General features: G+C 38.1%; 1 long non-coding RNA gene across 1 annotated transcript in view; it reads left to right on the top strand.

Moving 5' to 3' along the window:
- The first annotated feature begins 822 nt into the window (after window positions 1–822).
- The window catches only part of LOC108308286, a 42,774-nt gene continuing 19,797 nt past the window's right edge, over window positions 823–23,799 (top strand). The window contains exons 1-2 of the long non-coding RNA XR_001826862.2: window positions 823–1,049; window positions 16,640–16,793. This is a non-coding gene — a long non-coding RNA (uncharacterized LOC108308286). The remainder of the gene's footprint in view (window positions 1,050–16,639; window positions 16,794–23,799) is intronic.

The following is a 23,799-nucleotide window of genomic DNA, read 5'->3' as shown; positions in this document are numbered from 1 at the left end:
CTCTTCATGACCTAGCTCTGTTCTATCTCCAGAAGAGGAAGAGAGGAATCTCCCTCTACTGGATAAGCTTTTTTCACAGAATTTATGATCACCCATTCTTGCGCCTGCAGGTCAAGGCACAAATAAAAAAGAAGTCCCCTAAGGGAATTGCTAACAATGTAATGAGACTATCAGGGTTTTGGCTCATGAGGTTAAATGCCTTTGAAGATACAAGGAAACATTGCAGAGAAAATGTTTCTAGCTGTGGCTATGACTATCACTCTTATAACAACCGGAATACGAATCTACTTTTTCCTAATGAATGACATAACAGGTCTTGACAAGTCTTTTTTTTCCTCCCTGGAGCCTCAGCTTTCCCACATTTGAAGGGGATTGGCTCCATAGAGGTTGCCCTCAAGGACCCGAGAGATTAAGGAGATAAATGTCAGTAACATGCAAGTTCCCTGATAAAGGGGTGTTATAGGAATATCAAGTCCTATCATGATTCATAGAAGAATTTGCTACCAGAAAGGTTCTTGGGGATTAGTTAAGGCTCAGCTGTGTGTACTGAAGAAGGGGCAAGGGCTGAACCTCCTTGTTGACCTGTCTGGCTTCACTGTTACCATGCCACATTGTACGGAATAAAGGGACAGGGAGCCTTCATGGAATTAATGACTCAGTTGCTCATTCAATACTGACATAGTGAGAGTGGAATGTTAAGTGCTTTTTAACAGTCATTAAGCACATTGGAGCTTTTATATCTTGGTCCCTGTGTCTTTTACCAAGTTCCTAGAAAATAAGAATGCTATCAAAGTGAGGTGAAAAACACTATGGAACTCAAACTTTTTGTCTCCACCTATGAGTGCTAGAACTAAACTGGGAAATAATTGATTCTTTGGGAAAGAAAGATGAGTTGAAAGTGAATAGAACCCTACTGTAGCAATTGCCTATGTGCCTGCTTTTTCAGAGCTGCTTTGCTGGGACCATATTTCCCAAAGGATTTACAGTTCCATACTCCACTGATCCAAAGCATTGTAATCTGTAAAAATTGATTATTAAGACAGCCCCCGGTAAAGCATATCAGTCAGTGCTGAAGTCTGCATCTTGGTTAAGAAAACTTTTAGCAAAAGATAGACATGTATACCCATACTCACTAAGAACGATATGTGTTATGATAAATAATTCATATATCATGTAAATAAGTTTGCAGATAGGTTCAGTATGAGCCAGACCCCTATAGAATTTACCGTCTTTTATATTTTCTACAATCTGCTCACATTTTCTAGTGTGATAGAATTAATAGATCTGATAGAAACATACCTGCGTTTACTAAACAATAGAGTTGAGTAAACACTTCATTAGCCTGCATTCTATTGGCTTAGGCACCCTTTAACCCACATTTCTACACGCTGATGCTGCAGTAATAACAAATGTTCATAGCCATACATCTGAAGTATAACAATAGCTTAAAGAGTCTTCTGAATCTCTAAAGAAATATTGTCTTGCTTTGAATTTACTTCTGGGTCTACAGTCATTTGTGGTCTATAGAAGGTGAGCAGATTATGGCTCATGGGCCAAATTTGGCCTGCCATCTGTCTTTGCAAATAATGTTTTATTGGAGCACATCTATACCCATTCACGAACATGTTTGCTTATGACTGATTTTGCACTACAATGACAGAGTTGAACAGTTGAGAGAGAAATTATGTGGTATGCAAAACCTAAAATACTATCTGGACCTTCTCAGAAAAAGTTTGTCCATCTGTGGTCTATATTAATTTGGAAAATAGACTTCTGAGCATAAGCTGTGTTGTAAACAGTGGCATGCCAAAGTCTGTTCAGCTCATCCATGCTGATTGTTCACATCTCATCTTACTTACATATCCAGTGATATCATGTTGGTAGTTAGAAATTCACCATGGTGGGAGTATTTACATCACAGCAATTGTGAAGCACTACTAATCTGATTTCTCTCCTACATGGAGCCATTTGATAAATATTTCCCAGCACACTACTGCTGGGAATGCTCTATTAGTTAAAATTTAACTTAGGCAAGATAATATACATGCTGGCACCTGTGAAGAGGGTAGGAGAGAACAGTCTTGAATTGCTGATGCCACCCCTTCCCTATACCCATGGCAGCAGTGACAGGGGGAAAAAGAGAATCTGTGCACTTGAGGGAGGGAGAGCATACCAACTGGAGGACTTAGCATTGAACTCAATGCCGCCCAGTCGCAGAGAGGGCAAAGCTGTGCTAGGCCCAGCCAGTGCCCAACCATGGAGGGAGCATTTGGACCAGCCCTAGCCTGAAGGAAATCACTCATCCTAGTGGTTGGAACTTCTCTTAGCAAGCCTCACCACCATGGACTAAAGTGCTCTGGGGTGTTCCAGGTAAACTTCAAAGGCAGTGTAGGACACAAGAACTGCAATTCTTAGGCAACTACTAGCGCTGGCCTGAGCTTAAAGCCAGCGGACAAGGCTGGCATGGGACCTAGTGAGACACCAGCTAAGGCAGCCAAAGGAGTGCTGGGACCATCCCTCCCTGAACCCCAGCCAGAATAGCTCATAGCAACAAAAGTGATTCCTTCCTTCTGCTTGAGGAGAAGAGAGCAAAGAGTAAAGAGAACTTTCTCTTGAATCTTGGATACCAGCCCAGCCACAAGACGATGGGGCACCAGGCAGATTCTTGAGACCCCATTCCAGGCCTTAGCTCCCAAATGATGTTTCTAGACATACCCGGGTCCAGAAGGGAGATTGGTGCCTTGAAGGGAAGGATGGTTTTGGCAGGATTAGTCACATGCTGACTAAAGAGCTAGCCTTTGGGCCCTAAATAACCAATAGCAATACCTAGGTAGTACACTGTGGGCTTTGGGTGAGACTCAGAGATGTGCTGGCATCAGGTGAGACCCAGCACATTTCCAGCTATAGTGGCCTGAGTGAAAGATTCCTTCTGCTTGAAAAAACAGAGTGGGGAAAGGGGGAACTTTGTCTTGCACTTTAGGTACCAGATCAGCTACAATGGGTAGAGCACCAAGGAGGTTCCTGTGGTCACTAAGTCCCAGGCTTAGGCTCTTGGACAGCATTTATAGACCGGTCCTGGGCCACAAGGGATTGCATGGCCTTGAAGGGTGAGTCCCAGGTCTGGGAGAATTTGCTGAGCTGACTAAAGAGCCCTTGGGCTTTCAGTAAGCATTGATGGTGGCCTGGCAGAAATCTCTGTGGGCCGGTGGTGGTGGCGGCCATCGGGAGAGGCTCCACTGCCTGTAAAAAGAGGAGAGAAGAGTGAGAATGATTTTGGTCTGAGGTTTGAGGGCCAGCTTAGCTGCAGTAGAATACAACATACAAGGTAAATGTCTGTTTTTTTCACTCCAATACCTGGCTCCCAGACAGTATCTCTAGACCTGCCCAGAGTCTGAAGGAACTCAATGCCCTGAAGGAAAGGCACAAACCTTTCTGGTTTTTCTACCAGCTGATCGTAGAGTGCTAAGTTCTTTTTTAAAAATTTATTTATGTTACTTTAGGTGCATACTATATCTGACATTTCTCCCCTTGTTATCTCCCCATCCCCCACTGTCTCTCCCCTACCCCTCAACTGCCCCCAGTGTGTGATGTTCTTCTCCCTGAGTCCACGTGTTCTCATTGTTCAACACCCACCTATGAGTGAGAACATACGGTGTTTGGCTTTCTGTTCTTGTGTCAGTTTGCTGAGAATGATGGTTTCCAGATTCATCCAAATCCCTACAAAGGACACCAACTCATCATTTTTTATGGCTGCATAATATTCCATGATGTATATATACCACATTTTCTTTGTCTAGGCTATCACTCATGGACATTTGGGTTGGTTCCAGGTCTTTGCTATTGTACACAGGGCTGCAATGAACATACGTGTGCATGTGTCTTTATAGTAGAACAATTTATAGTTCTTTGGGTATATACCTAGTAATGGGATTGCTGGGTGAAATGGAATTTCTGTTTCTAGATCCTTGAGAAATCTCCATACTGTCTTCCACAATGGTTGAACTAATTTACACTCCCACCAACAGTGTAAAAGTGTTCCTATTTGTCTATGTCCTCTCCAGCATCTGTTGTCTCCAGATTTTTTAGTGATTGTCATTCTAGCTGGCATGAGATGATATTTCTGTGTGGTTTTGATTTGCATTTCTCTAATGACCAGTGATGATGAGCATTTTTTCATATGTTTGTTGGCCTCATATATGTCTTCTTTTGAAAAGTGTCTGTTCATATCCTTTGCCCACTTTTGAATGGGGTTATGTTTTTTTCTTATATATCTGTTTTAGTTCCTTGTAGATTCTGGATATTAGCCCTTTGTCAGATGGGTAGATTGGCAACCAACAGAATGGGAAAACATTTTTGCAATTCACTCTAATGATGGTTTCCTTTGCTGTACAGAAATTCTGGAGTTTAATTAGATCCCATTTGTCTATTTTGGCTTTTATTGCCATTGCTTTAGGTGTTTTAGTCATGAAGTCCTTGCCTATGCCTTTGTCCTGGATGGTTTTGCCTACATTTTCTTCTAGTGTTTTTATGGTGTTTGGTTTTATGTTTAAATCTTTGATTCATCTGGAGTTAATTTTAGTGTAAGTTAACCGTTAGGGCTCCAGTTTCTGCCTTCTGCACATTGCTAGCCAGTTTTCCCAACACCATTTATTAAACATGGAGTCCTTTCCCCATTGCTTGTTTTTGCCAGATTTGTCAAAGATCAGATGGTTGTAGATGTGTGGTGTTTCTTTTGGGGTCTCTGTTCTGTTCCATCGGTGTATGTCTCTGTTTTGGTACCAGTACCATGCTTGATTGTTGTAGGCTTCTAGTATAGTTTGAAGTCCAGCAGTGTGATGCCTCCAGATTTGTTCTTTTTGCTTAGGATTGTCTTGGCTATGCAGGGTCTTTTGTGATTCCATATGAAGTTTAAAGTGTTTTTTTTCCGGTCCTGTGAAGAAGGTCATTGGTAGCTTGATGGGGATATCGTTGAATCTGTAGATTACTTTGGGCAGTATGGCCATTTTCATGATATTGATTCTTTCTAACAATGAGCATGGAATGTTGCTCCATCTATTTGTGTCCTCTCTTATTTCACTGAGCAGTGATTTGTAGTTCTCCTTGAAGAGGTCCTTTACATCCTTTGTTAGTTGTATTCCTAGGTATTTTATTCTCTTTGTAGCAATTGTGAATGGGAGTTTGCTTTTGATTTGACTGTCTGTTATTGGTATATAGGAATGCTTGTGATTTCTGCACATTGATTTTGTATCCTGAGACTTTGCTGAAGTTGTTTATCAGTTGAGAAGATTTGGGGTTGAGACGATGGGGTCTTCTAGATATACAATCATGTCATCTGCAAATAGAGACAGTTTGACTTCCTCCTTTCCTAATTGAATACGCTTTATTTCTTTTTCTTGCCTGATTGCTCTGGGTAGAACTTCCAATACTATGTTGAATAGGACTGGTGAGGGAGGGCATCCTTGTCTAGTGACTGATTTCAAAGGGAATTCTTACAGCTTTTGCCCGTTCAGTATGATATTGGCTGTTGGTTTGTCATAAATAGCTTTTATTATTTTGAGATATGTTCCGTCAATACCTAGTTTATTGAGAGTTTTTACCATGAAGAGCTGTTGAATTTTGTTGAAGGCCTTCTCTGCATCTATTGAGATAATCATGTGGTTTTTGTCTTTAGTTCTGTTTCTGTGATGGATTACATTTATGGATTTGTGTATGTTGAACCAGCCTTGCATCCCCGGAATGAAGCCTACTTGGTCATGATAAGCTTCTTGATGTGCTGTTGCAATCTGTTTGCCAGTATTTTATTGAGGATTTTTGCGTTAATTGGCTTGAAGTTTTTTTAGTTGAGTCTCTGCCTGGTTTTGGTATCAGGATGATGTTGGTATCGTAAAATGAGTTAGGGAGGATTCCCTCCTTTGTATTGTTTGATACAGTGTCAGAAGGAATGGAACCAGCTCCTCTTTGTACGTCTGGTAGAATTTGGCTGTGAACCTGTGTGGATGTGGACTTTTTTTGGTTGGTAGGCTATTGATTGCTGCCTCTACTTCAACCCTTGTTATTGGTCTATTTAGGGTTTCAACTTCCTCCTGGTTTAGTCTTGGTAGAGTACAAGTGTCTAGGAATTTATCCATTTCTTCCTGGTTTACTGGTTTATGTGAGTAGAGTTGTTTGTACTAATCTCTGATGGTAGTTTGTATTTCTGTGGAATTGGTAGTGATAACCCCTTTATCGTTTTTTACTGCATCTATTTGATTCTTTATTAATCTGGCTAGTGGTCTATTTTGTTGATCTTTAAAAAAAAAAAAACCAGCTCCTGGATTTATTGATTTTTTTTTTTGAAGGGTTTTTTTTTTGTGTGTGTGTCTCTATCTCCTTCGGTTCTGTTCTGATCTTAGTTTTTTTAATCTTGCTACTCAATTTTGATGATAGGGTACTGATTTTAGATCTTTCGTCTCTTCTCTGGTGGGCATTTATTGCTATAAATTTGTCTTTCAACACTGCTTTAAAAGTGTCCCAGAGATTCTGGTAAGTTGTGTCTTCATTCTGGTTGGTTTCAAAGAACATCTTTATTTCTGCCTTCCTTTCATTGTTTGTTTATCTGGTCGACACTCAGAAGCAAGTTGTTCAGTTTCCAAGTGGTTGTGCGGGTTTGAGTGTGTTTCTTGATCCTGAGTTCTAGTCTGATTGTGCTGTGGTCTGATAGACTGTTTATGATTTCTGTTCTTTTGCATTTGCTGAGGAGTGATTTGCTTCCAAATGATGGGGTCAATTTTAGAGTAAGTGCAATGTGGTGCTGAGAAAAATGTATATTCTGTAGATTTGGGGTGAAGTGTTCTGTATATGTCTATTAGGTCTGCTTGGTCCACCTCTGCATTCAAGTCCTGGATATACTTGTTAATTTTCTGTCCCGTTGATCTGTCTAATGTTGACAGTGGAGTGTCAAAGTCTCCCACTATTATTGTGTGGGAGTCTAAATCTCATTTTAGGTCATTAAGAGCTTGCTTTATGTATCTGGGTGCTTCTGTGTTGGGGGTGTATGTATTTAGGATAGTTAGCTCTTCCTGTTGGATTGATCCTTTTACCATTATGTATTGTGCTTCTTTATTGCTTTTGATCTTTGTTTGAAGTCCATTTTATCAGAGACTAGCACTGCAACCCCTGCTTTTTTTTGTTCTCCATTTGCTTGGTAAATCTTCTTCCATCCCTTTATTTTGAGTCTGTGTGTGTCTTTGTATGTGAGATGGGTGTCCTGGATGCAGCACACCGATGAGTTCTGACTTTTTATCCAGTTTGCCAGTTTGTGTCTTTGGATTGTGGCATTTAGGCCATTTACATTCAATGTTAATATTGTTAAGTGTGAATTTGATCCTGCCATTTTGTTACTGGCTGGTATTCTTTCCCATTAGTTGACTCATTTTCTTCATTGCATTTTTGGTCTTTGCCAACTGGTTTGCTTTTGCAATGTCTGGTACTTGTTCCTTTCCATGATTAGAGTTTCTTTCAGGAGCTCTTGTAGGGCAGGTCTGGTGGTAACAAAATCTCTCAGTTGCTTGTCTATAAAGGATTTTATTTCTTCTTCACTTATGAAGCTTAGTTTGGCTGGATATGAGATTCAGAGTTGAAAGTTCTTTTCTTTAAGGATGTGGAATATCGGCCCCCACTCTCTTCTGGCTTGCAGGGTTTCTGCTGAGAGATCTGCTGTGAGTCTGATGGGCTTCCCTGAGCATTTTTTTCCTTTCCATCCTGGTGAACCTGATGATTATGTGCCTTGGGGTTGCTCTTCTTCAGGAATATCTTTGTGGAGTTATCTGTATTTCTTGAATTTGAAATTTGAACTGCCTTGCTAGGCTTGGGAAGTTCTCCTGGATAATATCCTGGAGTGCATTTTCCAGCTTGGATTCATTGTCCCCATCATATTCAGGTACACCGATCAAGTGTACGTTAGGTCTTTCCACAGAATCCCATATTTCTTGGAGGCTTTGTTTATTTCTTTTCACTCTTTTTTTCTCTTGTCTTGCCTTCTCTTTTTATTTCATTGAGTTGGTCTTCAATCTCTGATATCCTTTCTTCTGCTTGATCAATTCGGCTATTAAAACTTGTGTTTGCTTCATGTAGTTCTCATGCTGTGTTTTTCAACTCCATCAAGTTGTTTATGTTCTTCTCTAAGCTAGTTATTCTAGGTGGTATTTTATCTAACCTTTCTTCAAGGTTTTTGGTATCTTTGCATTGAGTTAGAATGTGTTCCTTTACCTCAGAAAAGTTTGTTATTATCCACCTTCTGAAGCCTGTTTCTGTCAATTCGTCCCATTCCTCGGTCAAGTTGTGATCCCTTGAAGGAGAAGAGGTGTTCTGGTCTTTGATGGTTTCATCTTTTTTGAGCTGGTTTTTTCCGATCTTTGTGGATTTACCTGGCTGTGTTGTCAGAGAGCTGCTTGATGAGGTCACTTGTCTGCCTGTGGAGGCGCTACTGGCTTTCTAGGGACTCCTTCAGGTTACTAGGGAAGCTTCCTGTGTCTGTTTATACTGGGAGATTAGGCCCACCTCTTCTGCTGACTTATAGGCACTGCTGGGTTGTCAAGAACACAGTCCTGTTGTTATGTAGGCTTTTGTGTTTTTTTGTTAAAACATGTAGCCCAGTCCCTTACCTCTAGAGGTGGGTTGTGGCCTTCCTCCACTGGACTGGATCATGCAGGGTTCATCTCAGACTGTGGCACTTGGTACGCAACCCACTAGAGTCAGAGCTTCAGGTCTCTGGGGTTTGTGGGGCAGAGTAGGGACCCAACCAGCCACACCCGGCCATCTCCCCCTTTTTGCTTCCTCTCTCTCCTGTTATGGGGTAGGGGCCCGCTGAGCTGCTCCCGCTTATAGCTCCCTCTTTCTCCAGGCGATAGAGTTCAGTCCACAGTCTCTTATTCAACTCTGCGCTTGTAATTCTCAACACTTGTCTGGCAAAGATCCTCTGTTCTGTGTATTGCTGAAGCTTTGGGGGAATTGCTGTATCTGGACTAGAGTGTCAGAGGGGAGCCTCTGACTCGCCAGTCAGATGCACTTTCTGAGTGAAACAGCACCCCTCCCCGCCTCAGTCTGCCCTGAGTGGGCTTTGCTCACCCAGACCAGACCCGTTGAAATGCACCTGGTACCTTGGTTGGAGCTAGGAGATATCTGGATTTCTGCATCTCTCTTGCTGGCTGTTGTGTGCTGGAGTTGTGTCTAATTGGCCATCTTGGATCCCTCACTTAAGTCCTAAGCTCTTTAGTGATTGTAGGCAGTAGCCAGGCTGTGGTTACAGTAGGCCCTGGGTGAGACCCAGTGCCGTGCTGGCTTCAGATCTGACTCAGCACAGTCTCAGTGGTGATGGCTACAAATGATAATGGAAACATAACATACCAAAATCTATGTTACACGGTGGAAGCAGTACTAAGAGGAAAGTTTATAGCTGTAAGTGCTTACATCTAAAAGAAGAAAAGCTTCAAACCAAATCCAAAATTAATAAAAGAAATATTAAAAATCAGAACAGAAACAAATGAAATTGTAATGAAGAAAACAATTAAAAAAGATTAATAAAATGAAAAGATAAATAAAATTGAAAAACCTTTAGCATAACTAAGAAAAAAGAGAGAAGACCCAAATAAATAAAATCACAGACAAAAAAGGAGACATTACGACCCATATTGCAAAAATTCAAAGGATTATTAGGTGTTGCTATGCATAACTATGTGCCAATAAATTGGAAAACCTAGAAGAAATTGATAAATTTTTAGACACATAGAGCCTACTAAGATAGAGCCATTAAGAAATCCAAAACCTGAACAAGTAGTGAAATTAAAGCCATAGTAAAATGTGTCCCAGCAAAGGAAAGCCCAGGACCTGAGAGTTTCACTGCTGAATTCTACCAAACATTTCAAGAAGAACTAATACCAATCCTACTCAAACTATTCTGAAAAAAATAGAGCAGGAGGGAATGCTTCCAAGCATTGCATGAGGCCAGTATTTTCCCGATACCAAAACCAGGCAAAGGCGTATCAAAAAAGAAAACTTTAGGCCAATATCCCTGGTGAACATTGATGCAAAAATCCTCAACAATATACAGGAAAACTGAATTCAACATCACATTATAAAGATCACTCATGATGACTAAGTGAGATTTATTTCAGGGATGCAAAAATGGTGGAATATGTGCACATCAATCACTGTGATCATATCAACAGAATGAAGGATAAAAATAATATAATCAATTCAGTTAATACTGAAAATTCATTTGATAAAATTCAACATCCCTTTATGATAAAAACCCTCAAAAGACCAGGTATAGAAGGAACATACCTCAACATAATAAAAGACATATCTGACAGACCCACAGCTAATATCATACTAAAAGGAGAAAAAAAAATGAAAGCCCTCTCTCTTAAGATCCAGAACATGACAAGAATGCCAATTTTCACCATTATTATTTAACATAGTACTAGAAGTTCTAGCAAGAGCAATCATACAAGTAAAAGAAACAAAGGGCATTCAAATTGGAAAGGAAAAAATCAGATTATCCTTGTCTGCAGATGACATAATCTTATATTTGGAAAAACCTAAAGACTCCACCAAAAAACTATGGGAATGAATAAACAAATTCAGTAAAGTTGCAGAATATAAGATTAACATACAAAAATCAGTAGCATTTCTATATGTAAATAGTGAATAATCTGAAAAAGTAATCCCATCTATAATTGCCACAAATAAAATTAAATATCTAGTTATTAGCCAAAGAAGTGAAAGATCTCTACAGTGAAAACTATAAAAACATTAATTTAAGAAATTAAAGAGGACATACACACAAAAATGGTAAGATACGTCATGTTCATGGATTGAAAGAATATTGTTAAAATGTCCATACTACTCAATGCAATCTACAGATTTAATGCCATCCCTATCAAAATGTCAGTGACACAGAAGTAGAAAAAAAAAATCCTAAAATATATATGGAACCACAAAAGACCCAGAAGAGCCTAAGGTATCCTGAGCAAAAATAATAAAACTCGAGGAATCACATTATCTGACTTCAAATTATACTACAGAGCTATAGTAACGAAAGCAGCATGATATTGTCATAAAAACAGACACACATAGACCAATGGAACAGATTGGGGAACCCAGAAACAAATCTATACATCTATAGTAAACTCATTTTTGATGAAGGTGCCAAGAATAGACTTTGGGGAAAAGGACACTCTCTTCAATAAATGGTACTAAGAAAACTGATATTCATATGCAGAAGAATAAAACTAGACCCCTATCTCTTGCCTTATATAAAATCAAATCAAAATGGACTAAAGACTTAAATCTAAGACCTAAAACTATGGAACTACGACAAGGAAACACAGGGGAAACTTTCTAAAACATTGGTCTGGGAAAAAATTTCTTGAGTAATACCCTACAAGAATAAGCAACCAAAACAAAAATGGACATCAAGTTAAAAAGTTTCTGTGAAGAAAAGGAAACAATAAAATGAAGACAATACACACAGAATGGGAGAAAATGTTTTCAAACTATCCATCTGACATCTGATTTAAAAATGGCCAAAAGATACGAGTAGACATTTTACAAAAGAAGATACACATTAATACAAACAAGCAGCTGTCCGACAGCACTGAAGTGAACAGAAATAGCTCCTGGTAGGGTGTCCGTACTTAGAGGAGGGTAGTTGTTACTACTCTTAGCATGCAGGCAGGCACAGTCAAAATGGTGTAGGTGTTGGAGGTAACAATAAAAAATAATTACAGGTTTTCTTGCTTGGGCCACCAGAGGACCAGGGCTGAAAAACTGGCTACTGAAGTGAGAGAGGGGCATAGACTCCCTTGAAGGAAAGAATAGAGAGGAGATTTCCAAATTCTGCTTGACAATCTTTGGCTTACCTCTGAATGACGCATGCATGAAGCACATACTAAGAAGGTCAGATAAGTCCAGGTGTGGTGGCTCACACCCTCAATCCCAGCACTTTGGGAGGCAGAGGCAGGTGGATTGTTTGAGCCCAGAAGTTCAAGACCAGCCTCAGATACATGGTAAAACTCCATCTCTACAAAAAATAAATAAATGAATAAAAATAAATAAAAAGAAGCTCAGATAAAGACAGATATTTGAAATAAGATTGAAAATATCATTTGGGCTAGGTGCAGTGGCCCATGCCTGTAATCCCAGCAATTTGGGAGGTCAAGGAAGGCAGATCACTGGAGGTCAGGAGTTCAAGACCAGTCTGGCCTACTTGGTGAAACCATGTCACTACTAAAAATACAACAGTTGGCACATCTGTAATCCCAGCCAGTCATGAAGCTGTGGCATGAGAATCACTTGAACCCAGGAGGTGAAGGTTGCAGTGAGCTGAGATTGTGTTACTGCTCTCCAGCCTGGGCAGCAGAGTGAGACTCTGTCTCAAAAAAAAAAAGGAAAAAGAAAAAGAAAATATCATCTGAAAAACTGCAGTTCCAACCAGCTTAAGTGCTTGCTACAATAAAAAATCAACACTAACTGTAAAAAAAAAAAAAAAAAAAAAAAAAAAAAAAAAAAAAAAAAAAAAAAAAATTCAAAGTTTCAGCAACTTAATAAAGGTGAGGTATAATTCAAAATTACCTCACATTTGCAACTGTGACTTAGTCTCAAGAGAAAAGATAAACAACTGGGACCAATTCTAAAATTACAAAATTGTTGGAGTGAGCAGGAAAGCTTTCCCAAGTTGTTAATAAAATTATTTTTAATGAAATATAAGAAAATAGGGTTGCAATACATGAAAAATTTAGGGAATATTGGCAGATAAATAAATGGAATAGAATAGAACCAGGGCTGGGTGCAGTAGCTTATGCTTGTAATCTTAACACTTTGGGAGGCTAAGACAAAAGGATTTCTTGTGCCCAAGAGTTCAAGACCAATATTGGCAACATAGTGAGACCCTATCTATCTATACAAACAATCATTTAAAAACATACCCAGGCATGGTAGCCTGTGTCTATAGTCCCAGCTACTAGGGAGGCTGAGGTGGGAGAATCGCTTGAGCCTAGGAAGTAGAGGCTGCTGTGAGCCGTGGTTGTGTAATTGGACTCTATCTAGCCTGGGCACCAGAGCAAGACTGTATCAAAAAGAAAAAAAAAAAGGGAAAATTCTAGAACTGAGAAATATATTAGAATTTCTTTTTTAAATAGGTTAACTAAACATTTCCACTGTCATCTTCATTAACGTTAGCTATTAGGTTGGTGCAAAAGTAATGGCAAAAACTGCAATTACTTTTGCACCAAACTAACACATCAATAGCAATTGCACAAATCAAATACCATTGAGAATGAGTATATATACATGCATATAAAATGTCAAGGACCTATTAGATAATGTTAGACTGACATACATGCAATCAGAGTCCCAAGGGAAAGGAGAGATAGGATGAGACAAGAAAAATATTTTGGAAAGTAATGGCTGAATGTGTCTCAAATTCCACTTAAGACTCATATTTACTAATTCTAGATACACCATGACCCTTTAGCAAAATACACACGAAAATGGTCATGCCTTGGTACATTGTGTCAAAAATTAATAAAGATGAAGAGTAAATCCTGAAAGCTGAAAAAAAACCACAAAACTTAAAAATTACATGAAGGGGAACAACAAAACAATTAATGGCTAACTTCTAATCAGAAATTATGGAAGCCAAAGATAATAAAATACAGCTTTAAAATACTTATATCAAAAATTGCCAACCCAGAATTTAATATGTAACAAAAATGTTGCTTAAGAATATTTTTAAAAATGAAAATATTTTAGATAAAAGAAAGCTAAAACCTATACTACAAGAAATAACACTTATTCAGGCTAAAGAGAAGTGATGATTCAAATAACAGCATTAATTATCTTTTTGGTATTCATAGAACCTTAAAAAAAATCTTACAAATATAGAATGAACATTCTTTTCAAGTGCACATGATCATTCAGAAAGATAGACTTTATACTGGACCATAAAACAAATCTCTTTAATTAAAAAAATTTGAAATCATATAGAGAATGTTTTCTAACCAGAATAAAATTAAGCTGGAATTCAATAAAGGAAATGTATGTGTAAAATCCTCAAGCATTTGGAAATTAAACAAGGTGGGTCCAAACAATGGCCAAAGAAGTAAAACAAAGCATTGTAAGCATCTGCTGAATGATAATATAAATGCAATACATCAAGTATACAAAATACAAAATGTGATATATGGAAGCAAGCATATTGTTCACAAAAAGTATTTGAAAAAGCAATTATTTACTACCTGGTTTTAGCATTTCTACAAAGCCAAAAAAATCATGATAAGTGATACTGGCATAAAGCTTGGAAAACTGGTGAATGTAAAAGAGTTAACACAGAAATAGAGTTATATGACATTTGATTTTTTTGATAATGCACCAGAACAATGAGGAACAAAATTCTTTTCAACAAATGATGCTAAAATAACTGGTTATCTATAAGAAAGCAATGATACTCACTACATACACAAAAGTAAATTCGAAATGGATTATAGACTTAAATATAAATGCCAAAACCTTAAAGCTTTTCTAGGTGAAACTTGGGTTTAGACAAAGGAGTATTAGATCCTAGTAACCTAATTGATAAATTAGGCTTCATAATTGAAACTTTCTCTCATCCAAAAATGCCATTAAGAAAAAGTGCAGGCAACAGCAAACTTGGAGAAAATGTCCATAATACATACATCTCACAAAGAATTGTATCCAGATTATATAAACACTCACACTCACCAGAACATTTAAAATGAAAAAGAAGGACATCAAATGTGGACAAAGATGTAGAGCAACTGGAACTTCATAGATTGTTGGTGGGAGGATAAAATAGTTCCATTACTTTGAAAAAATGTTCAACAATTTCTTTTAAAAGTAAACATATGCCAACTATATAATCCAGCAATTCTACCCCTAGGTACTTTTCCAGTAAAAAAATGAAAGCATATGATGACAAAAGTCTTGTAAAAGAATGATCACCACAGGTTTATTTGTAATAGTTGAACAATAAGAAACAACTTAGATGCCTATAAACAGGAGCATTAATAAATTATCGAAAATATTGATACAGTGGAATACTATGGACTAATAAACAGAAATAAATGTTTGCCACACAAAATTGTGTTACTTTCCTATTGGTGCCATAAGAATTCCCACATATTTAGCAGCTTGAAACAGTACAAATTTATTATATCGTTATCAATAAATAACTATATATTTATTTATATATTTAGGTCAGAAGTCCCAAACAGATTATTTTATCTTACCATAGGCTTGGGGTGAGGCTCAAATGAAGTAAATAATTATATAATGTGGTATTTAAACAAAATATATCATCCTATTCCTATTCTTTATAGCTTTTTGTTTTTACATGAGGTATTTGTTGAATAAAAAAGCTGATTAAGTGGATTATAAGTAAAAATTTATAATTTCAATTTTGACTTCTTCAATCTCATTCTTTTTCAGTTTCCCTCGATACAATGTATGTCTTAACCATTGGAATCTTTTACTCCTTGAAAACCCCAACTCTCTCAACTATTAGGCAGTACTATTCACTGTGCCTAGAATACACTTCCTTCACTTCCTTTGCTTTCCAAATCCTGCCCCTACCTCTCTACCATTTCATTCCTACCATTCAGAAATCCATATTTATCCTTATTATTTAACTTTACTTTTGAGTACGCTTTCCTCAAAATTCTAAATGAAATTAAGTCTCCTTACTGTGAATGTCATATTTGTTCAATGGATACATGAGTTACTGATTTTCTCTATATACCTCCTCATTCTAAACATCCTCTCTAATTCTTTCTTTTTCATGCTGCATTGTACAGCCTATGACAGAAGGAATGTTTTCTGTCTTGTTTGCCACTGTATTTACAGTAGTTATTGAGGAGCCTAGCAAACAGTGGGTACCTGATTAGTGTTTGTAAAATGACTGACTAAATGAATAAATCAATGAGAACAGTTAGCATTATCAGTGTTGTGGACTCCTGTAACTAATGTGGTTCTTAAAAATTTTCTGATATGCTTAATCAATCTTTCCTAAGAGGTACTTAGTTTACCTTCTCTGCCTTAGACAACTTCTGAAAATGTTTCCTCTGGATCAGAAACCTGTTTCCTGACATTTCTAGGAAGGCATTCATTCCTGCCTCATTTTAACCTCTTACTTAATCAATAGAAGGCATCTCTCAGAACCATCTTGCATAGCCAGATTCTCTTGTTCTGGACCCTTCTAATCAGCCAAGCTGATTGCTTCACATCTCACTTTCAATCTTCCCAGAATAACGTTTTAAAATAACAAGTGAAAGCAAGACTTACACATTTATGCATTGCCATCTAGTTACAGGATATCTTTATTAGAACTCTTATTTATTGATAACTTTTCCCTTTGGCATTTCAACTCCCTCACATTACATACTATCATATCCTATATGGTACACTGAATAAATGAAGAAAATCACAGGATTTTCCCTATTATAAACACCACAGATATGTGTTGAAGATGGCTGTAAGCTCTAGCTATGTAGCTGCAGTTCACACAGAACAACATGGGGTGGAAAGATGCCAGAAAGATCCGGTTTTAGGAAGTGACTGACGAAACCACAAATAATCATTGCAGGATAATCATGGATCAGGGGCTGCTTTACACAATTGTTGCTGTGGCTGTCTATGAAGATGTTATTATAGGATGCAAAGGCCATGCAGCTGGCTTCACAATAAAGTGGAATTCTTTGCAGAAAACTGATGAGCTACTGCCAGCTTCTAGATCCAAGGTAAACAAGAAATGAAAGAATAGATTTATTTTCCATTTAGACTCACATGTAAGCAGACTAACCACACTGGTATTGTTGAGGCTAAAAAAGGGAGTAGACAGTTTGGATGGAGTTTCAGATTTCTGCTTCCCATGTGCCCTGCAACTCAAATATGCCCGGTGGGGAAATGCTGTGGCTTCCATCTGGAATTTATGAGTAAAGAATCCCTCGGTTTCAGTGCACCTGATTCTGTCACCAAACCTCACCAACTTCACCTTGAGCTAGGATTACTTCGGAATCTAATTCCAGTCTAGGAGATACTGAGGACATATAGGGAGGGGGGAACTTGGCTTGCGAAGAATACTTACTTTATAAGTAGTCTTAAAGCCATTTAGCATTTAGAGAATGTTTTGTGTTTTTTGGGTGGTGTGGGGGCATGAATATTGAGGATATTTTTCTTCCAGTGTGATACATGGCTCAATTACATCAGAATTGATCAATTATTCCTGAAATGATTACATTCAGTTTCCTATTCTAGATCCAGTGTACTCTTCTTTCTGGTTGTAGAGCATATGATTCTACATTTTCATAAGCACTCTAAAATTCTTCTAGAACACCCAAAATCGGAAAAGTCTTATTGAATAAAGTCCATGGGACCCTGAAAGCCCCTAAATTGCAGATATAATTTAATGGAGTTGCCAAAGAGAAGTTCCATAGCTTTCACACACATTCTAAATGTTCTTTGCCCCCAAAATGTTTTAAACCATCAGATTACACCATCTTCTGAAGAGTGACTTGGGTTCTGTTGACTCATACCCTTGCTGATTATAGCTTTTGTGAAGTATTGACAAACAACTATAAACCAATTCCCAGATAATCCGAGTCTAAAATTCATGGTAGGTATGAAAGCCACAGAGAAAAGTCTTTTAGTCTTTGCCTTAATCCTTTCTTTCCTTTATATCCCTAATTTAGTCTTCCTATAATTAGATAGGTAAGTGTTTTCAGACCAACCTCATTTGTAAGCCTGAACCATCCTGACAAGAATATGCAATATATAAGAAGTCCTACAATATTATCTATGCATTTGGAATAAGTTTTCTGACCAACAGATCTATAATCTCAGGAACTAGATTTCAGCCCTACATACTTGTGTAATATAAAGTTACAATGCTTCCTACCTGCCTTTTCCCCCTTCTTTCACATGGGTTTCTTACAGATATCATTCTATATCACAGAACTAGCAAGCAATACATTTTCACCTGTTTTGTTTTCTTGAAATTCAGTCTGGGCTCTAACCTCCCAGATTTCCTTGGTAGATAGAAATCTAATGTCTGCTATTACTGAATTCTTGAAAATATCCATGACAATACAAAAATCCTAAAATACCTCGCCCAGAAGAATATATTAGGCAAAGGGCCTTCCGTTATTAAGTCAAACTGATTAGCATTGAGATAACCATTGACCCACTCTCTATGGGTCATATTGAATTCAGCATTGGTGTTCCTTCCATGTCTTCCAGAAAATTTTTCTGGAGCAAAAAACCCTAGTGTCTTAGATCCAGCACCTTCATGTGAATCATATGAAGTGTCTGGAATAATGAGTAGGCATTCTTAGGTTCCTAAACACAGTTTCTCTCTTGTTACAGAATTCATTGCATGTGCAGCTGACACGTGGCCCTCTTTGCATTGCTCTTGGGAACTGAGCATCAGGGAACCTAGCACAAATGTTGATGTTCTGGCTACTGCTATTGCTGTGAGCCTCTAATCCATGACTCAGGTGTCCAGTGTCTTCTGCTAACATCTGTAAATCTGTAGCAGTAGATATGGTTTGGCTGTGTCCCCACTCAAATCTCATCTTTAATTTCCACATGTTGTGGGAGGGACCTGGTAGGAGGTGATTAATAAAGGGGCTAGTTTTTTCCTATGCTGTTTTCATGATAGTCAATAAGTCTCATGAGATATGTTGGCTTTATAACATGGAACTTCCCTATACAAGCTTTTTAATTTTTTGTCTACTGCCATCCATGTAAGATGTGACTTTCCTCCTCCTTGCCTTCCATCATGAATGTGAGGCTTCTCCAGCCACGTGGAACTGTGAGTCCATTAAACTCTTTTTCCTGTATGAATTACCCAGTCTTGGGTATGTCTTCATCAGCAGTGTGAAAACAGACTGATACAGGTATAATCTCAGTGCCTGTTTAATTCTTGGCACTTCTTTGTCCTGCCTCCTAGGTGGAACCCATCCCAACTCCAATAGCAAGATTTACCCCAAACATTTGGCTTTGCCAAATTTCTTCCACACTCTGTATGGGATCTGCCGGTGGTCTGCTTAGGGGTCAAGGCCATGCTCCCATAGGTCCTTATCCCAAAGCTTCATGGTACCTAGTCCCAAGTTCTTCCTGTCCTCTCCAGATTTTGATGTTGAGGTTCCACCATGCAATGTACCTGACTGAGCCAACCTACATTTTACAAAAAGTCTCAACCAGGGTGAAATGTATAATAGTGCTGACTTATTTCTGTATTTTTTAAGAGTACCTACCAAGTGCCATAGAGGTATAGGCTTTGTTGTAAAATAAATACGTATTTTATTAATCTTTAGGGAGCAGGTAATTATACAGTATGATGAAAAGATTAAAGGAGCATTTTTTAACAAACTTTTAAAATCTAAGCTTCACTTTTTTCTTTTTTTTCCTGTTTACCTCTAGATTCTCTTCCTCTTATCTCATATTTCATGATCCAATGGGATCTTTGATTATAACAGCACTCTTCCTGCCCATGCACAAAACTAATTAAATATGACCCTATTAAAAGGGCCATATCTATATTCTATGACTCAAGGCATTTCCCAGCTTGCAGTTTCTAAATTCCTTCTTAGTTCACACACCTTAATTAAGTATGGTTCACAAGATTTTATCTCTTGGTCTCTTGGATACACACACACAGATGTACACATACAAACACAAACATATATATATTACATACAAAAAACATTAATGTGCGTGTATAGTTAAAATATAAATAAAATCCATATACCCAAAACCCAGCTTAAAAATAAAATATTACCAAAGTATTCAAAGTTACCTCTACGGCTCTCTCTAATTCCATTCCTGTCCTATAGTAAACTGCTATTTGAAATCATTGCCTTGCTTTTTGGTTTAATTTATAGTTTTAGTTCATCTCTGCCTCTATTCCTATACAATATATGGTTTTGGCGTGCATGGTTTTGGAGTTTTTTGTGAATGGGTTCACACATATTAATTTGTGACTTTTTTTCCTGAAATGTTTACGGTAATAATTATCCCTATCACTGCGAATATGGATAGACTCATTCACTTGTACTTGATAGATTCTTATTCTCTCTCTAGCTACTTTGGTTCATTGACTTTCTTGTCTTTTTCACCTGGCTTTGGTCCCAGATAGTGCTTCACACATCACCCTTTGTAATTTGCATTCCGTTCTATAAATTTGGAGCTAGTCCTGTCTTCCTTCTCCTGTCTAGCCCAAATCTCCAGGATATCCCAACCAAGTGTGGGTCATTTTTTTTCTGGAAAATAGCACATCTCATACTTTCCTAGGAGAGCCTTGATGGACCTTAGGCATCTAGGCATCTACCTTCTTTTCTATCCAGTGAGATCATGGCTGCTTTTTTTTTCTAGCAATCACTTGCTGGTAGATGATTTTAAAAAATCTGTTTATGATTTCTCTAACTCTTTATCCACCTTTCTTATAGCAGAATGTGTAAGTAACAGATAGTGCAGTCCCACATAGCCCAGAAAAATCTACTCAACAAGATTTAGTTTGTCTCACCCCAGTACCCTAGTCCAAGAGAGGCAAATAAACAGGCAATGTGCTCAGTAAACAAAATGAAAAGCAGAATGAAAAACTGTCAATGAAAGTTAAGAAAAATAAATAAAAACACAAGGAAGATGCATTTTAAGGATCTAAAATGCATCCTCCTGTTGAATGTAGATGGAGGAAGGGGAATTGGATTGAATATGAAGAGGCCACCTTCTACTCTCATATGAAAAGATCGTTTCCCTTTTCAATTCCTCTGTGACCCCTTCCCATCCCTTCTTTCTCTTTTCTCCTGCTTTCCTCATCACCTACCATGTACACACAGCAGGCAGGTTAGTTAGTAGGAGCACACTGAATTTCAGAGACTGAAATTAAATTAACTCTTCTCAGCCCTTCCTTCCTCCTCCTTTTTGGTTGAAGTTACAAGATTTGATCTGAGACAAAATGCAATGGATTTTTATGCAGGCAAGTGTTGGTTCATGTAGGCTAGGACACTGATGGAACAGAGAAGCAGGCATGTTCAGAGAGTGTGGGACTGGCAGTAGTGAATTGGGGAAAGGCAATGCCAACAGAATTTTGGCAGTTTTGCTGATTTTTGAAAACATATGCAAGATTAGATTAAAACACTCTTCAAACTAGCAAAAGCTAGGGCCAGATTGTCTCTGCTATAATGCTCAGGCTGGCTGGCACTTTTGACTCTGAATTTCTGTTTAAGTGTCAAGCCTGACCTTTACTCAGTTTAATTCAATTCAATGTAATTCTACAAAAATTATTGAAGCCAACTTTTGCTAGACTACTGCACTAAAAGACCCTAAAATTCATTCCGTCACTTAGTGTAAAGAGTATTTTTAAATATTAAGAAAAAATTCCCAATAAAAACAATGGTTTTCAGGGCCTTTTCCTAGCAAATGTTTTCTCCATCTGACTTTAGTAAGCACAAGCACCAGTTATGACAACAAGCCAGGGTCAGAATGAGAAGATAAAGGAAGAAAGGCAAGTATAAGGGTTGGAAGCTGGTTCAGCAATCACACTGGTGAGTATCGTGAGATTCATGTTTCTTATTTTCTAATGAGAGGCAGCATGATGTAATGCAATGTCCACTGAGTAAAAGTTGAAAGAACTTTCTTGAGCCGAATGAGCAACTTCACCTCTCTGAAAGTTATATTTAAGAGTAAAGTGACATAATATGACCTTACATTTTAAAATTGTTCTAAGAGTCCAATGAAGAAGAATTTTTAAAGTCCTTGAGCCACCGAAACCTTAGATTTGAAACTGTTTCAGGGACTTGTCTATGTGCCCTTTCATTTTAGTGGTCCTCTTCCTAAAAGTCTTTTCTCAAGGGGCATGCTGATACCTGCAGAGATAAAAGAACATCTGGCAATAGACCAAGGGAAGAGTAAGAATTACAGGTCACAACCTTAGAGTCCATGTGACCTGAGCTCATGGTTGTACTGACTTGGTTTGGTGAGCTGTGGCAAAGTGAAAAAGGATGGATAGGATCAGGAAAAAGACAAAGTAAAGATAATAATCACGTAAAATGTCTTTTTAAGACTGCTTTTCTCTGAACTTGATGTCCCTTTACATCTACTGACAGCATTGTTCCGTTATCAGTTTACTGCCTATAGGTAGGGGAGTTAGCTTTATTTCAATCAAGTTATTTACATATTATTTGCCAGCAGGGATGCCATATACGTGTCCTCCCTTTGTCTCCTGTGCAAAGGTACCAGATACACCAGTGTTAGCCCTGTTGGAAGATTTTGTCCCTAATCAACAAGAAATCTTGACTTGCAAAGCTATTTTGGAGATCATATATTGTGCAGCATGTCTCCATTAAGTCCTCCATCTAGGATAGAGAAGGTCCTAGGCAGTACTTGGCAGAAATAAAGGGGTTTGGCTGGTGGCCTCTCATTATTTGAGTGTCTCCACAGGCTGTATATTGCATATCTTCCTTATCCTAGCTTGGCTTCCCCAACTGGCTGTCATAATCTGGCCAAGGTGGTAATTAATAAAGGTTTAGGGGATGTGACAGCCAAGAAATACTAGTCTTTTAATAGCATGTTCCTAAGAATGACAAGCTTTCAAACTCTCCAGAGAAGACTCTCTGTATGGAATTTTAACCATTCTGATGAGTTTTATTTTTCTTCACCTTTTAATTTTTTTAGGAATGAGAAGAAAGCTGGCTAGGAAAGGTATTTGTATGGCATCTCTAAATTAAAAAGTTGCTTCTATCAGGCCTTCTTTAAACTTCCCCAAACTAGAGCTATATTCTTGTTCCAATTCATTCTAGGGTAATACACTCCTTACCTAAGATAAAATGGTACTAGATTTCAACTTCCATTGCCTTCCTATAACATGAATGAATGAGAGTGTGTCTTTAGAGCCAGATCTTCCTGTCACTTACTAGCTACATGACTCCAGCCAAGATCTTCAGATAGCCACATATTTGAGATGCAACAGTGCACGGTGATTAAGAGGACAGGCTGTGGAATTAGAGATTTTAAAGTCAATCACTCTTGTACTCAAGTCCCACCTCCAGGTTCTTGTAGCCCTGGCAAAACACTTAACTCACAAACTCAGTTCTCTTACCTATAACATGAGAAAAGGAGCATTGATTACAACATTGGGTTGCTGTGTGACGTGAATGAATGTGAAGTGGTTAGTCCACATAATATTCTCTCAATAGTAGTTAGCTATTATTATATTCTTGAAAAGGTGGGAGATTAAAAGGCTCAATCTTAACATATTGTAAGAGCATATAAATAACTATGAAAACATGAAGCTTTTTGTTTTGTTCTGTTTTTGGTGGATCTGGCACATAATTTCTCAATAGCTGGTATTTTTGTTTTGTTTTGTTTTTTGGAATTTTTTTTTTTTTTTGATACAGAGTTTTGTTGTTGTTACCTGGATTGGAGTGCAAGGGGGTGACCTCGGCTCACTGCAACCTCCACCTTCTAAGTTCAAGTGACTCTCCTACCTCAGCCTCCCACGTAGCTGGGATTACAGGGGTGTGCCACCATGCCTGGCTAATTTTGTATTTTTTTAGTAGAGACGGGGTTTCACCATGTTGGTTAGGCTGGTCTCAAACTCCTGATCTCAAGTGATCCACCTGCCTCAACCTCTGAAAGTGCTAGGATTACAGGTGTGAGCCACCATGCCTGGCCTTCAATAGTTGATTATTGAATGAATAAATACTTGTGGATGTCATATATTGAACTTTATTCAACACTGCTTCT

The sequence above is a fragment of the Cebus imitator genome, unplaced genomic scaffold, assembly GCF_001604975.1.
Source record: "Cebus imitator isolate Cc_AM_T3 unplaced genomic scaffold, Cebus_imitator-1.0 Scaffold84, whole genome shotgun sequence".
NCBI classification, from domain to species: domain Eukaryota; kingdom Metazoa; phylum Chordata; class Mammalia; order Primates; family Cebidae; genus Cebus; species Cebus imitator.
The sequence above is the reverse complement of the archived record's forward strand: the minus strand, read 5'-3'. Positions and strand labels throughout refer to the sequence as shown.